This window comes from Sorex fumeus, unplaced genomic scaffold, assembly GCF_029834395.1.
Source record: "Sorex fumeus unplaced genomic scaffold, SorFum_2.1 ptg000265l, whole genome shotgun sequence".
NCBI classification, from domain to species: Eukaryota; Metazoa; Chordata; class Mammalia; order Eulipotyphla; family Soricidae; genus Sorex; species Sorex fumeus.
This window is the reverse complement of record NW_026606322.1, coordinates 9,636,326-9,649,860: the sequence shown is the minus strand read 5'-3', so window position 1 is coordinate 9,649,860 and position 13,535 is coordinate 9,636,326. Positions and strand designations below refer to the sequence as shown.

Below are 13,535 nucleotides of genomic sequence, written 5' to 3'. Positions count from 1 at the left end.
GCCGCGGGTCAGTTTCTCAGACTGCAGCTCCTGTGGTTGCCAGAGGCACCCGCCCGGCCCAGTCCCGCTCGCACACAAGCGGGCTTTGCAGCAAGATGAATTTCTGCAGGTTTGGGCGGTGGGGGATAGGAAGGTGGGAGGTGAGTGGGGGGCGGTGTCAAGCTGCTAGTGTGGACAAGGCCTGGAATTTTGTTCCGACGGTACCCCTGTCCTTTTGGGTACTGGATTCATATGAATTCTGTAGAGCCACCGTCAGGTCGGTTGTGTAATAGAGAATGAATACACAAATGGCATTTGCCTGCGAGTGCTACAACTTCAACCGCAAGAAAGAACTGCTAGGTCACCTTTGTGGCAACCACCATTTTGTTCTCATGATCTGGGAGTTTATTGTTTTTTTCGGGTTTGTTTCTGTCTCTTCCACATGTGAGTGAAATCAACGGCCGTTATCAAAAAACACAAGAAACAAATGTTGGCAAAGACGTGGAGAAAAGTAAGGCCTCACTAGCTGATGGTAGGGATGTAGGCTGATATAGTCACTATGGAAAACAGTATGGTGTATCCTCAAAAAGGAAAAACTAGAATGGAACTCCCATATGATCCAGCTACTGCATGTCTAGGTATATTAAAAGAATACTGAAACACTAGTTGGAAAAGGTATAAATAGTCCGGCACTCACTGAAACCTTTTAAGTAGCCCAGATTAGAAAAATAATCTAAATGCTAATTGGAGGATGGATGGATAAGAAGATTTAGTACACATACATAATGGGATACTACTTGATTGTAAAAAGATGAGATCTCCACATTTGTGATAACCTGGGTGGTCTTGGAGTATGAAGCTAAATCAGAAGAATATTCTCCATTCTTGCCTTTACAACTGAACAGTCAGCTTGAGAGAGGTCCTACTTGATATAAGAGGACGTTGAGGCTCTCACAATATCTACATGAATTACCCAAAGGTTCACACAATTAGTAAGTAGCAGGATGAATTCAAACCCAGGCCTCTCCTGCTCTTTGCATGGCACAAACTACTAAGAACACTAAGGAATCAAACTTGAATTACATCCATCTGGTCACAAACAGCATTCTAATTCTCAGGACAAAGAAGCAAAGAGAAAGACACCAATGGTGAGGATGGAGGTGGCTTTCAGAGACGTAAATGACCAACAGCAAAGCTGTCACTATAACACACACACACACACACACACACTGTCTATTTGACTGAACTGATCAAGTATACTCAAGCTTCCAAATAACCCTATAAGGAAGAATTTTTTTTTAAAAAAAAGGCTGCTAAACAGTTATGATAGTGTGGTAATGTTCTTCATTTCATTAAAATTCACACATTCAAACCTGTACACATATGTACAACCCGGCATGACAAATATCATTTGATATTTACAGAGACAATTTTTAAACATTTCCCTGAGTACACTGGCCCCGCACTGCTGCAAGCAGTTACAAAAGGCTAAATAGGTTTTGCTGATATGGGTAGAGATGAGAGGACCCGCCTCTCCATTCAAGCGCACCTCCTGCGCACAATGCTGAGGCAGTTCCTTTCCCAGGCTCCCTTTTATTTTTAACACTAATACAGTGGGAAAAAGTTTCTGTCACAGCAAGGCAATGTCCAGGCTTTTGTGAAACATGCCCTTTTTAATCCAGTGGGCATTAATGTATAGATTCCAATGGAATAAATCTGAAATACTCTACTGTAGAAGATTTGTCCCCCATTGAACACAAATCTTGATTAGATGGTTATTCAGGGACTGTATAGGAAAGAATGGTGTGAAAGTGCTAACTCCATTCTTTCTGAGATTGGCAATGAATAGACATTTAGGCTATTCAAAAAAATAATAATAAAATAAGACCTTCTCAACTCGACAAACTACGCAACTTTACAAAGATTATGTGTATTTGGAGACACCCCTGCACTGCACCCGTAGTGTGAACGCAGAACTGATGGCAAAACGGAAAAAAGTGATTAAAAAAAAAAACCCTCTCCTATGCATTTTAAAATAATAACCTACCCCCTTTTCCTCTAAACTAAAAATACAGTTAGCTGGTAATGGCATTCGCTAGAAACATGGAAGGAATTCTATCACAGAAAGTGATCATGCATTCTAAGTGATTGTGTTCTATGAGAGAACACAATTACAGATGGGGCTGAAACCAAAGTGGGTACCGAAGGGAAATTTATTTGTGATAAAATAGGTGATAAAGGGCCAGACTCTCTCTTCTGTAGGACAGCCCCCACCGCCGCCCCCTTGCTTGTCCCATAAACTGCGGGTGTCCAGGGATAGGACTTAGCATGAGAATAAAATGCTGCCTGTGCACAAGGGGAAATGAACAAGAAGGGAAACAGCAGGCAATACAATCTTTTTTAATTAGGTGTGAAATCCAGTCCTTTCTCAGTCCAGATATATAAAATGAAACTATGCAAGGGTGAGGCACCATAGAGGGAGATGGGAATTTGAAGTCTCTGTGACTTGGGAGGAAACACCAGCTCTCAAATTAAAACCAATATGAATTTCTATGAATTTAGGTGAAGTCAACAGGTATAAGTCAAAAGGCTGGGATGAAAAGCTCCCGAGCTTTCAATCTGGGCCACCAGGCTCAGTCGAGATGTGAGTCAGCACAGAAAACAGTGCTAGGAAGCCCACCAGAACAGCCTCTAATATCACTCGCCTCTAAACTTGGTCTTAGGCCTTTAGCATGTTGAAGTTGCTCTTTCATATTTCACGTGAATAGTGATAATTTTAAGTGACCACATGTTGCTTCTGGTACTAATATGGTTACATAATGAAAAAGTGATTTCTCTTTAGAGGAAGCAGAGATGCATATATAACTGGAGTCCTTTTCTCTCTTCTATTTCCATTTGCTGTCCTGACTGGGGCAGGAACTCAGTGATGTTTGCTTTACTTATATGCTTAGAGGAGACTTACAGTCTCAATACTAGAGGAGAGAGGCTGTATTCTCAGAGCTTCTGCCATCTAGAGCATGTCCCTACCCTGGCTTTCTATCTTACTGGCACCATCGCAATATCTGAAGGTTGTCTGGGGGCTCGAGGGGAGTCACTCAGGCAAATGTAGCAGATACAATTGTCCTCTTTCTCTTTTATATACTGAACAATTTTTTGGAGACAATTGTTCTCTGCTCCTACAGTCAAACCCTATGAAGATCATCAACCAATATAATGAAGAATTGCTCATTTTGGGAGTGAAAGAGGTAGTTTTGAGCTAGCTCCCAGTAAAAAGTTCTTTTCTTTCTTCCAGATAATCTAAATCCAGGTATAGGGATCATTTGAGATTTTATCAAGTCATCACCATTATTTTTTTAAACCACAGGTAAAGCATAAAACAATCTTTCAGATGTAATAAATTTGACTTTGAGCAATATTTCTAGGAAACACCCCTACAAGTTGGAGAAAGTTGTACGAAATTATTAACTTGGTGTAGAGTTTATAATTTCATTGTATTCAAGCTCTTGATAATGTAGTTGGGTATATCTTTCATATTATTTACCTTTTCATTCATGTAACATTTCTAGAGTACATTTAAGTATAAAGATACTTAAGCAGGGGCTGGAGCGACAGCACAGCAGGTAGGGCATTTGCCTTGCACGTGGCCAACCTGGGTTCAAATCCCAGCATTCCATATGGTCCCCTGAGCATCTCCATGAGTAATTCCTGAGTGCAGATCCAAGAGTAACCCCTGTGTATCACTGGGTGTGACCCAAAGGTCAATGGTTTCCATTAGAATCTCAAAGAGGTTTCTCTTCCCCCAATTATAGATTTATGACTCAAGATTCAAGTTTTTCTCTTTAAACTGCTTTTAAATTCTTTTGAGAGACAAAGCTTCTGAAACTAGTGCAACCTTCATAAACTCCATAGCCTACACCCGATGCATCAAGACTTGAGCAGTTATTTCCCATTTCCATAAGTTGAACTCATGTTCTTTTATATGATAAATTCAACAATCTTAGTCCAAATGAAAGATGTAACATTTCAAATAAAAATTACTTGAAAAAAAAGATAGGACTAAAATGGAAGAGATAAAAAAGAGAGCAGAAAGAAAGAAAAATGTTGATGACAAAGTACTAGAGCTAGCTGAAATATGGCCAATATAGTTATATAGTTTAGGAGTTGCTGAAATAAAAATATGGTTTGAATCAGGTTGTTATCAGAGCAGATTTACTTTAAAAGATAACAGAGATCCAGAAGAGAACTGGAAAATACTCTAACTTGTGTTGATTGTTGGCCATTATATTGTGGCGTAAGTTACATAAATAGTAAATTCAAACTCAATAAGCATACTGAGTACAACAAACTAAGATGGAATCAGTTCATCTGAGATCATAGTACCTCTTCCTCCCTCCTTCCCTCTATCCTTCCCACCTCCCTTCTTTACAAAGCCTCTAGTATGAAAAATTAGGATGTAAAACTGAGAACTAGAAAAAACATTTGTTCCATGATATGCAGGACCATTCCTAAATTTGGACTTAGCTTCCATTCCTGACTTCCTTTTCCTTTGCTTGCTTTGCTAAAAAGCAAGAATGTTATATATATATATATATATATATATATATATAATGAATAAATGGAATAGAAATTTCTGTCTAAAGAAGGAAGTAATTGCCAGAAAGGCTTTTCTATTCAGCTTGAGAGGGTCTCTGAGCTTCCCTGTTAGCTTAGGTCTCTGATATGCTTAATTTCAAATTAAATCCACTCAATCCCCATCACTCTATCTCCAAGAAGGAAGTAGAAATGCCTGAAAATACTTCTAAAATTTCAAATAAAACTGACTGATGAATAAAGTGCTTTGAGGATGATTTTTATTTTATTTTCTTGGGGGGGGGGGCACCTAATGATGCTTATGGCTTCCTGGCTCTGTGCTCAGGGATCATTCCTGGCAGTGGTCAGGGAATCACATGCAATGCTGGGTAATCAAACTGAGGTCAGCTATGTGCAAAGCAAGTGCCTTTTCCCATGTACTATTTCTCAGGCCCCACTGGTCATTTGATTTGATTTTCCAACAATTTATTAGTGGCAAATTTATTAAAAAATACATAGGGTAAATGGATTCATAAGAACACAGGTGATCTGAACTCTAAAACAGTGGAAAAATTCATTTATAATAACCTTTGACATTTGAAAAGTATATTAAGCCAACTTTTTTCTAGACCTCAGTGCCCAGGAAATGCTATGCATTGTTTTTATCTTTTACTTTTTGCACCTTATGAATATTATATTAGGAACTGAGGATAAAACTTATTTGATGGGCGAGATTCTGTACTGAAAGTAAGGTGATTGTCATGCATGCAATCTAACCAGGGTTCAACCCTAAGCATCAATGGGAGTGATCCCTGAGTGCAGAGCAAGAAATTATTCCTGAGCACAGTTGAATATGGCCCCCAAACCAATAAAAACCCCAAAATATTTTGGTCATATGTTAGCAATTATTATATAGGAACTCCTGGTATGTATTTTTGTGTAAAATGTGTTTGTAGGCTCATTTTATTGTTAGTTCCTAATTTTATGTCTAATCTGATTTGTTTTGACAGTTATATGTAAGTATATTTTCCTACATATTATCACTGAATATTCTTTAAGTTAATTTAAACTCTTTATATTATGAAGTGAGGATGTAAACAAACACTAGAAAGTAATTAATATCAATTTGGTGGGATCAATTCTAAACATAAGTCGAACCAGTTTCAGGTACTTTAGCTACATGTTTTAGGAATGTCTATATCTGGGCATCTGGTTTTGGTGGACTAAAACACCGAAAGTACAAATACCATCTTTGCTCTTATATAATACAGTTTCTGAGAGCTAACTTCTATCTCTGTAGACAATTGCACTACTGTCCAGCTGTAATTCTAGACAATATTATTAAAGACACCTATACCCTCATTCCAAAGTTAAAATAAAATGGCTTCGTCTTGAGGAGAGAAAACCTGCTGGAACTGAGGAGAAAAGTCAATGAATTCTGATGTGAATGCCTTGAAATTCTCCTCTATCATAAACCTTTAAGACACCTTTTAGGAGTTTCATTCCCGCCCCCCCCCCCCCCATGCTCTTTCTTTACAAATTTAGCGCTGCCCTATTGTAACCTCTTCCTTTGTTCCCTAAATCTGAGGAACAAAAACACAGAGATGCTGCATCTGTGGGTGGGATACGAAGATGAACAAAAGGATCCACTTAAATTCACAGCTAAAGTGCGCAGTGGATTGTCTGCAAAAAGGGTCTATATATTTATGTTTAGGTATGAATATTAAATTTGGTTTTTATTTTGCCTGCAAAGAAATATTAAATTTCAAAAGTGTTTATATAAAAACCAGCTTCTGCATACTAATCTGTTCTTTTTTATCTCTGCATCATCAAGTACTTATTTTAAAGAAAAAAAAATTAACTTTATAAATTAAAAATCTAGCATTAACTCTCGGGAATGGCATTGCTTTGAAAAAATATCAAGGGCAGAGGAAATATAGGTAGGTAAGAAATCATTTTTTGACTTTGGAAAATCTTTTATCTGAACTTCAATGAGTAAGAAAACAGAAGTTCATAGTGTCATTAAAAAAAGCTTTTTTGACTAAAATTATCACAGAGCTTCCCAATTCACAGAACTTCTTTAGTGCTCTGTTGCAGCACTGTTTTGAAACTTCTTTTGAAGCATATTTTCAGATTCATGCTCAAATGGTCTTTATGTTTCTTCCTAGACAAACTTAGTTGCTTCCAATGTGGCAATTGGTTTGCAAGCAGAGCTCTCTATATTTGTAAGAGGAGACTATATTATTTTGTGTAGGAGAAATGTGGGCTTAAGCCACAACAGACATAATGAATAGTTTCCTCAGGGAAACAATCTCAAAGCAACAAGGAAAATCCACAGAGAAGGTGAATCTGTTTTGCTAGAGGACTGGTTAAGTAGGAAGCATAGAAGTGATTTGATGGGGGCCAGATTTAGAAAGTAGCTGAAACTGCATTTCAATAGTCCTTTGAGGGTGATTCTTTATTGAACAAGACAAATTTCTTAAAAAATAGTAAGATGTAAGTTCTTTCTTTGGCTTATGAAGATATGAAGAAGATCCTAAAAAGTTTCAGAACGCAAAACCTCGGAGGAATCAGTAAATAAATCAAGTATAAGACTTACTTTGTAATTAATAGGAGTAGCACCGTAGCACTGTCTTCCTGTTGATCATCGATTTGCTCGAGTGGGGACCAGTAACGTCTCCATTGTGAGACCTGTTACTGTTTTTTGGCATATCGAATATGCCACAGGAAGCTTGCCAGGTTCTGCTGTGAGGGCGGGACACTCTCACTAGCTTGCCAGGCTCTCAAGAGGGACAGAGGAATTGAACTGGGTCGGCTGCATGCAAGGCAAATGCCCTACCTGCTGTGCTACTGCTCCAGCCCAATAAAGAGTAAGATTTAAAAAAATGTTTCTTTTATTATTTTGTATATATCTTAAAATTCTTTTAAAATTTATTTATTTTTTTTTTGTTGGAGAGGTTACTGGGCCCACTCAAGCAAATCGACGATCAACGGGAGGGCCTTTACCTTTACCTTTTTATTTTTTGTTGCGGAGTTGGGTCACATTCTACAGTGTTCAGGGATTACTCCTGGCCTTGTACTTAGGGATTACTTCTGGTGATGCTTGGGGACCATATGTAGGTCCAGGGATCAAAACTGTGGTCAAGTATGTTCAAGGCAAGCACCTTACCTCCTTCCTGTACTCTACCCTGTCATACATCTTTTAATAGAGGATCTTATTAATTTACTTGGTATATTTACTTAGAAAAAGTCACTGTGTATATCACTGTTGCTGTCCTCCCATTATTCATCGATTTGCTCCAGTGGGACCAGTAACATTGTGAGACTTGTTACTGTGTTTGGCATACTGAATATGTCACGGGGTGAGATACACTCGGTAGCTTTCCGGGCTCTCTGAGAGGGGCAGAGAAACTGAACTCAGGTTGACCGGGTCGGTTGCATGCAAGGCAAACGCCTTACCGCTGTGCTATTGCTCCAGTCCCACTATATATATATATATATATATATATATATATATATATGTACATATATGTACATATATATGTACATATATATTTGTAATTATTATTATTTTGGGGCCACACCCAGTGGTACTCAGGGCTTACTCCTGGCTCTGTGCTCAGGGATCATTCCTGGTGAGCTCAAGGGACCATATGAGGTACTGGGGATAAAATCTAAGATGTCTGTGTGCAAGGCAAGTGCCCTATCCACTGTACTTTTGCTCTGGCCCCAATATTCTAATTATTTAATCTGACTTCATCAATTTGATTTGATCCTATTTTCTCATTTTCCCCAAATAAAGTCTCTGATAATACTAGAAGTTGGAAATTTTGCTGTCCCTTGCATATATTGAGTTTATTTTAAATTTTCTTCTACGGAATCTTTCCTGGAGGAAATTACTGCATTTTTTTTCTCCTTCCCAGATCTTATGCACCACTGGAGAACCCTGTAAATGCTCTTCCTTCTCTATGGGGTCTAAGTTCTCCTTTTCCTAGTTCCCACAGGTTGGTGAGGTAATAAAATGAAGCATCATTTTTGTTATTTCCCCCATTCGATTAGAAAATATACATGATAAAAAGGCAATCAAGAACAAGCAAGTTTTGTACGTGGTTCTGGGGGTTCTGGGCTCCTTGGTCTAGGGAGTTGTGGTTTCTGAGTCTAATTCAGAAGTGGAGGTGAAAGATAGAGCACCCCCCCTCCCCGCATAGGGCGTTGTTTAGGAATCTAGGTCCTTGAGAGAAATTAAGTTGGGTCCTTTCTGGAGTGAGAAGGGGGAGTTCTGTGCTTAGGATTTCACTTGAGATGGTCTAACAGGGAAGAAAAATATCTCTGCTCAAATGGGGAAGGTGCCAAGGTTCAGAAGTCTCTCCTAGTTTACAGTGGTAAATTCTTGGCACATTTCTAAGGATGGACTTAAAAAGGTACTGCTTAGATGGTACAGCTATATTTATATCAGATAACATAGACTTCCAGCGAAGCAAGGTAGTAACATAGGGACAGAATACATAGTAAAAAGCAGTCTAAAATGATGAATTTGAACACATGGGCTTAAGAGACACATAGAACATTTTACCCCCAAGCAGCAAAATTCACATTTTTTTCAATTGCACATGGAACTTTTTCAAGGAAAGACCATCTGTTGGGACACAAAACAAGTATCAATAAACTTACGAAGACTGAAATCGTACCAAGTATTTTTTCTGATCATAATGCTATAAAGTTGAATCTTAAATTAAAAAATTGAAAAACCTCTAAAATATGGATATTAAGCACTGTGCATCTCAGTGATACATATTGTTAATGGAGAAAATAAGGTAGAGATGAAAAAATATCTGGAGGTAGAAAAGCAAAAATGTAAGTTATTAGAACCTATGGAATATAGCAAAAGTTATCATGGTCACGGTCCTCCCGTTGTTCATCAATTTGCTTGAGCGGGCCCAGTAACGACTCTATCATGAGACTTGTTGTTACTGTGTTTGGCATATCGAATATGTCACGGGTAGCTTGCCAGGCTCTGCTGTGCGGGCAGGATACTCTCGGTAGCTTGCCGGGCTCTCCGAGAGGGGTGGAGGAATCGAACTTGCGTCGGCAATATTGGCTGTGTGCAAGGCAAACGCCCTACCACTATGCTAAATAACATAAGCCACTATACTAAGAGGAAAGTAAAAAGTCACATATATTTACATATGCATGTATGTATATAAATACATATATATATAAAGAATCACAAATAAATTAAACTGACAGCTGAAAAAATTGGAAAGAGGGGCTGGAGCAATAGCACAGTAAGTAGGGAGTTTGCCTTGCACTCGGCCAACCCGGGTTCAATTTCCAGCATCCCATATGGTCCCCTGAGCACCGCCAGGGGTAATTCCTGAGTGCAGAGCCAGGAGTAACTCCTGTGTATCACCAGGTGTGACCCAAAAAGCAAAAAAAAAAAATATTGGAAAGAAAAAAGTTACCCTAAAAGTTAGTATAAGGAAAGACATAATAATAGAGTTTAAAAATAAAAAAGCAAAAAATCCCCCACAACAATCACTAAAATTAAGAGCTGCTTTTTTTTAAAAAAGATAAATAAAATTGATAAAGCTTTACCTAGGCTTGTAAATAAGACAGGAAATTCTAATAAACAGAATCAGAGATGAAGAGGAGAAAATTATAACATGTGCTGTAGAATGTAAAAGATAATGATTACAAAGTATTACAAAGAATCATGCTAACAGAAAATCTAGAAGAAATGGTCAAATTTTTGGACAAGCACAATTTCCCAAGACTAAAACAAGAAGAAATAGAAAATATGAATGAATCAACTGATAATAAGCATAGAATCTGAAACTGATCAAAAACATCAGAAAGACTAGAAGTCCTGGACCAGATGGTTTTACTAGTGATTTTTACTAACTTTTAAAGAGGAACTTAAATTTATACTTTTGGACTCTTCAAAAATATGAAGAAGAAATACTTCTAAATATTTTTATGAAGTCAACATATTCTATTATCAAATTATCAAATCCTTTTTAGGGTATTACAAAGCAGCAAACTACTGACTGTTTCCTAATAAACACAATGCAAAAATATGTCACAAAATACCACCAAATCAAAAGGCTCATACCCCAAGACCTACTGGGGCTTATTATAGGCACACAAAAAAATGTCAATATATGCAAATAATCAATTTAATATACTATATAAATAATAGATATGGATAAAGTATTTGACAAGATTCAGCACCCAGTTCTGAGTAAAAAAAAAACTCAAGGAGACTAGGAAGAACAGATCTCAGTACAATACAGGTCATATGCCATAAATCTGTATATTAATATTATACTCAGTGATGAAGAACTAAGTCTTTTCTGTAAAATCTGATTTTATAGAAAAAAAGCTGTCTACTCCACTTCTATTTGATTTGGTTTTATAGGACTAAGAGCAATTACACAACAAACAAAAAAAAATCTAAAACAGAAAAAGAAGTAAAACTTTCATTATTTGCATATGAAATGATAATGCATATACACACATATAAAACACTAAATACTTCATAAAAAGCTATTAAAGCAGTGAATGCAGAAATTAGTTATATAATATATAAAATTCCATTGCCTCATAATATGAAAATAATAAAATTAAGAAAGCAATACAATTTATAATTGTATCCAAAAGAGTCATAAATCTAGAAATAAATTTAACATGAGAAGTGGAATACCTGTGTAATAAAAACGATAAGATACTGTTAAAGACAGAATAAAACATTAAAGAGTAGAAAGACATTCAATGTACATGTATGGGAGGAATTAGTATGGCACAAATGGCCAATATACAAAAACTAATATGCAGATTTAATAAAATTCCAATAAAAATTCTAATGAAATTTTGAAAGGAAACAGAACTAAAATATTAAGATTTACATAGAATCATAAAAGACCCCCAGAACTATGTCTATCGTGAGGGGGAAAAAATGAAATACAGAGCCTTAAAATAAGTGTTCAAAAGTATACTACAATATGACAGTAATTAAACTAAATGATATTGAAATAACGATAGGTTCATAGGAGAATAAAATTTAGTAGAAAGCCCAGAAATAAACCTATATATTAAGTAAATTCAATTTATAACAAAAGATCTAAGATTGTGCAATGAAGAAAGGACAATTTCCGTAACAAATAGTACTGGGAAAATTGGACAGCTACGGCTCTTTAGCTGCCTGCATATACAAAATCATCAAAATGAACTAAATATTTAAATGTAAAATTTGAAACAATGAAGTACAAAGTTGAGAATCTAGGTGAAATGTTCCATGGAATTAGCATGTGGGGGACTTGACACAAACAGAAAGGAAAATGAAAGTAAACAACTGGTGCACATTAAATCAAAAGATTTTTTCTTAACAACAAAAGAACAAATAAGCAGAATGAAAAGAATGGAAGATCTTCATAGGCCATATACGTGAGAGGTTAATATTCATGATGTATAAAGAACCCCTACAACTTTAAAAAAACACCCAAACAACTAAACAAGAAATGGACAGATTTGAACTCCTCTCTGAAGGGGACATATAGATGGTTGATAGACATGTGAAAAATGTTTACCTGATTGATAATTTCTGTCAATATGATTGATGATAATATCAATATATCTACTAATAATGATTAACAATGAAAGTGCAGTACACATTTATGTGGCTGGTCAGCAATTAATCTGTTCTTCAATCCCATCCTGTTGAGCTGTTCTTGGAGAATGAGATAAACACAAAGAATGTCCAAGCAACAGGCTACTTGAGTAGCCCTGAGCAAGGGGTTGGCTGGCATTTTATTTAGAACAGCATCTGCCCTTCCTCTGAGTCCACGGTACGTGAATTAATACGGACATTAAGAACAAAGGCTGGAACATTTACAGCTGTGGCCACAGGGTGATGGGCAACCGCAGGTACCTTTAATACATAGCTTTGAACTTAAGGAAACCTTCTGTTATGCCCCAAGCAGGATGTTCCTACTTTGCTGAAGGTTTGCAATCACTATAGACCTTTCTGAACTTATTTTTATCCAGGGGACTGTCCCTACCTTGAGGTTTTTATTACTGGGATGAATTCCAACACATTTATACAAGGGAACTCTATTTAAAAATTTTGATCTATTTTTATTTATTTTATCGAATCATAGTGAGATACACAGAAAGTTGTTCATGATTGGGTTTCAATCATGTCCCAACTCCTGTCCCTCAACCAGTGTACGTTTCCCACCACCAATGTCCTCAGATTCCCTCTCCCCCACTCCCCCCCCACCGCCTTTCAGCCTTCCTCAATGGCAGGCTCTTTTCTTCTTTCTCTTTCTCCTTTTAGGCATTGTTTTTTGCAATATATGTACTGAAAGGTTATAATGTTTGTTCCTATACCTACTTTCAGCATATAATTTTTATCCAGCATGATCATTTCCAACTGTCTTTGTCATAGTGGTCCTTTCTCTATCCCAAATGCCTTCTCCCAGCACTTGAAACAGGCAGGCATCCAACCCTGGAGCAGTCCTCCTGAACAGATGACTGGATAAAGAAACTAGGATACATCTACACAAAGATGTATACATCTATACATCTACATCTTCTATGCAGCTACCAGGAAAAATCAAATCATGAAATTTGCTTATAAATGCATGGATGGAGAGTTTCATGCTGAGTGATATGAGTCTGACGGAGAGGGACAGACATAGATGATTGCACTCATTATATATATTATATATATAACACAATATGACAACCAATGACATCTATTTGAGTATTTAAAATGATGAAATTTTTCCATTTGCATCAAAATGGAAGGAGCTTGTGTCAATTACACAAAGTAAGTCAGAAGAGAAAAATGAAGTATTGGAAAAATCACCAATGAATGCAAAATATGGATATAAAACTGATGAACAGACAAAACAAAACAAAAAAATAAAGTGATGAACATAGAGTATGACCACTTTAGTATAAGGAAAGAGAAATGGTGGGTGAAT

The 13,535-nt window shown here is 36.9% G+C and overlaps 1 protein-coding gene across 14 annotated transcripts in view; it reads right to left on the bottom strand.

Moving 5' to 3' along the window:
• ZBTB20 (zinc finger and BTB domain containing 20) overlaps positions 1–13,535 on the bottom strand; it is a 903,174-nt gene that overhangs the window by 15,310 nt on the left and 874,329 nt on the right. The gene's annotated exons all lie outside the window — the stretch shown is intronic.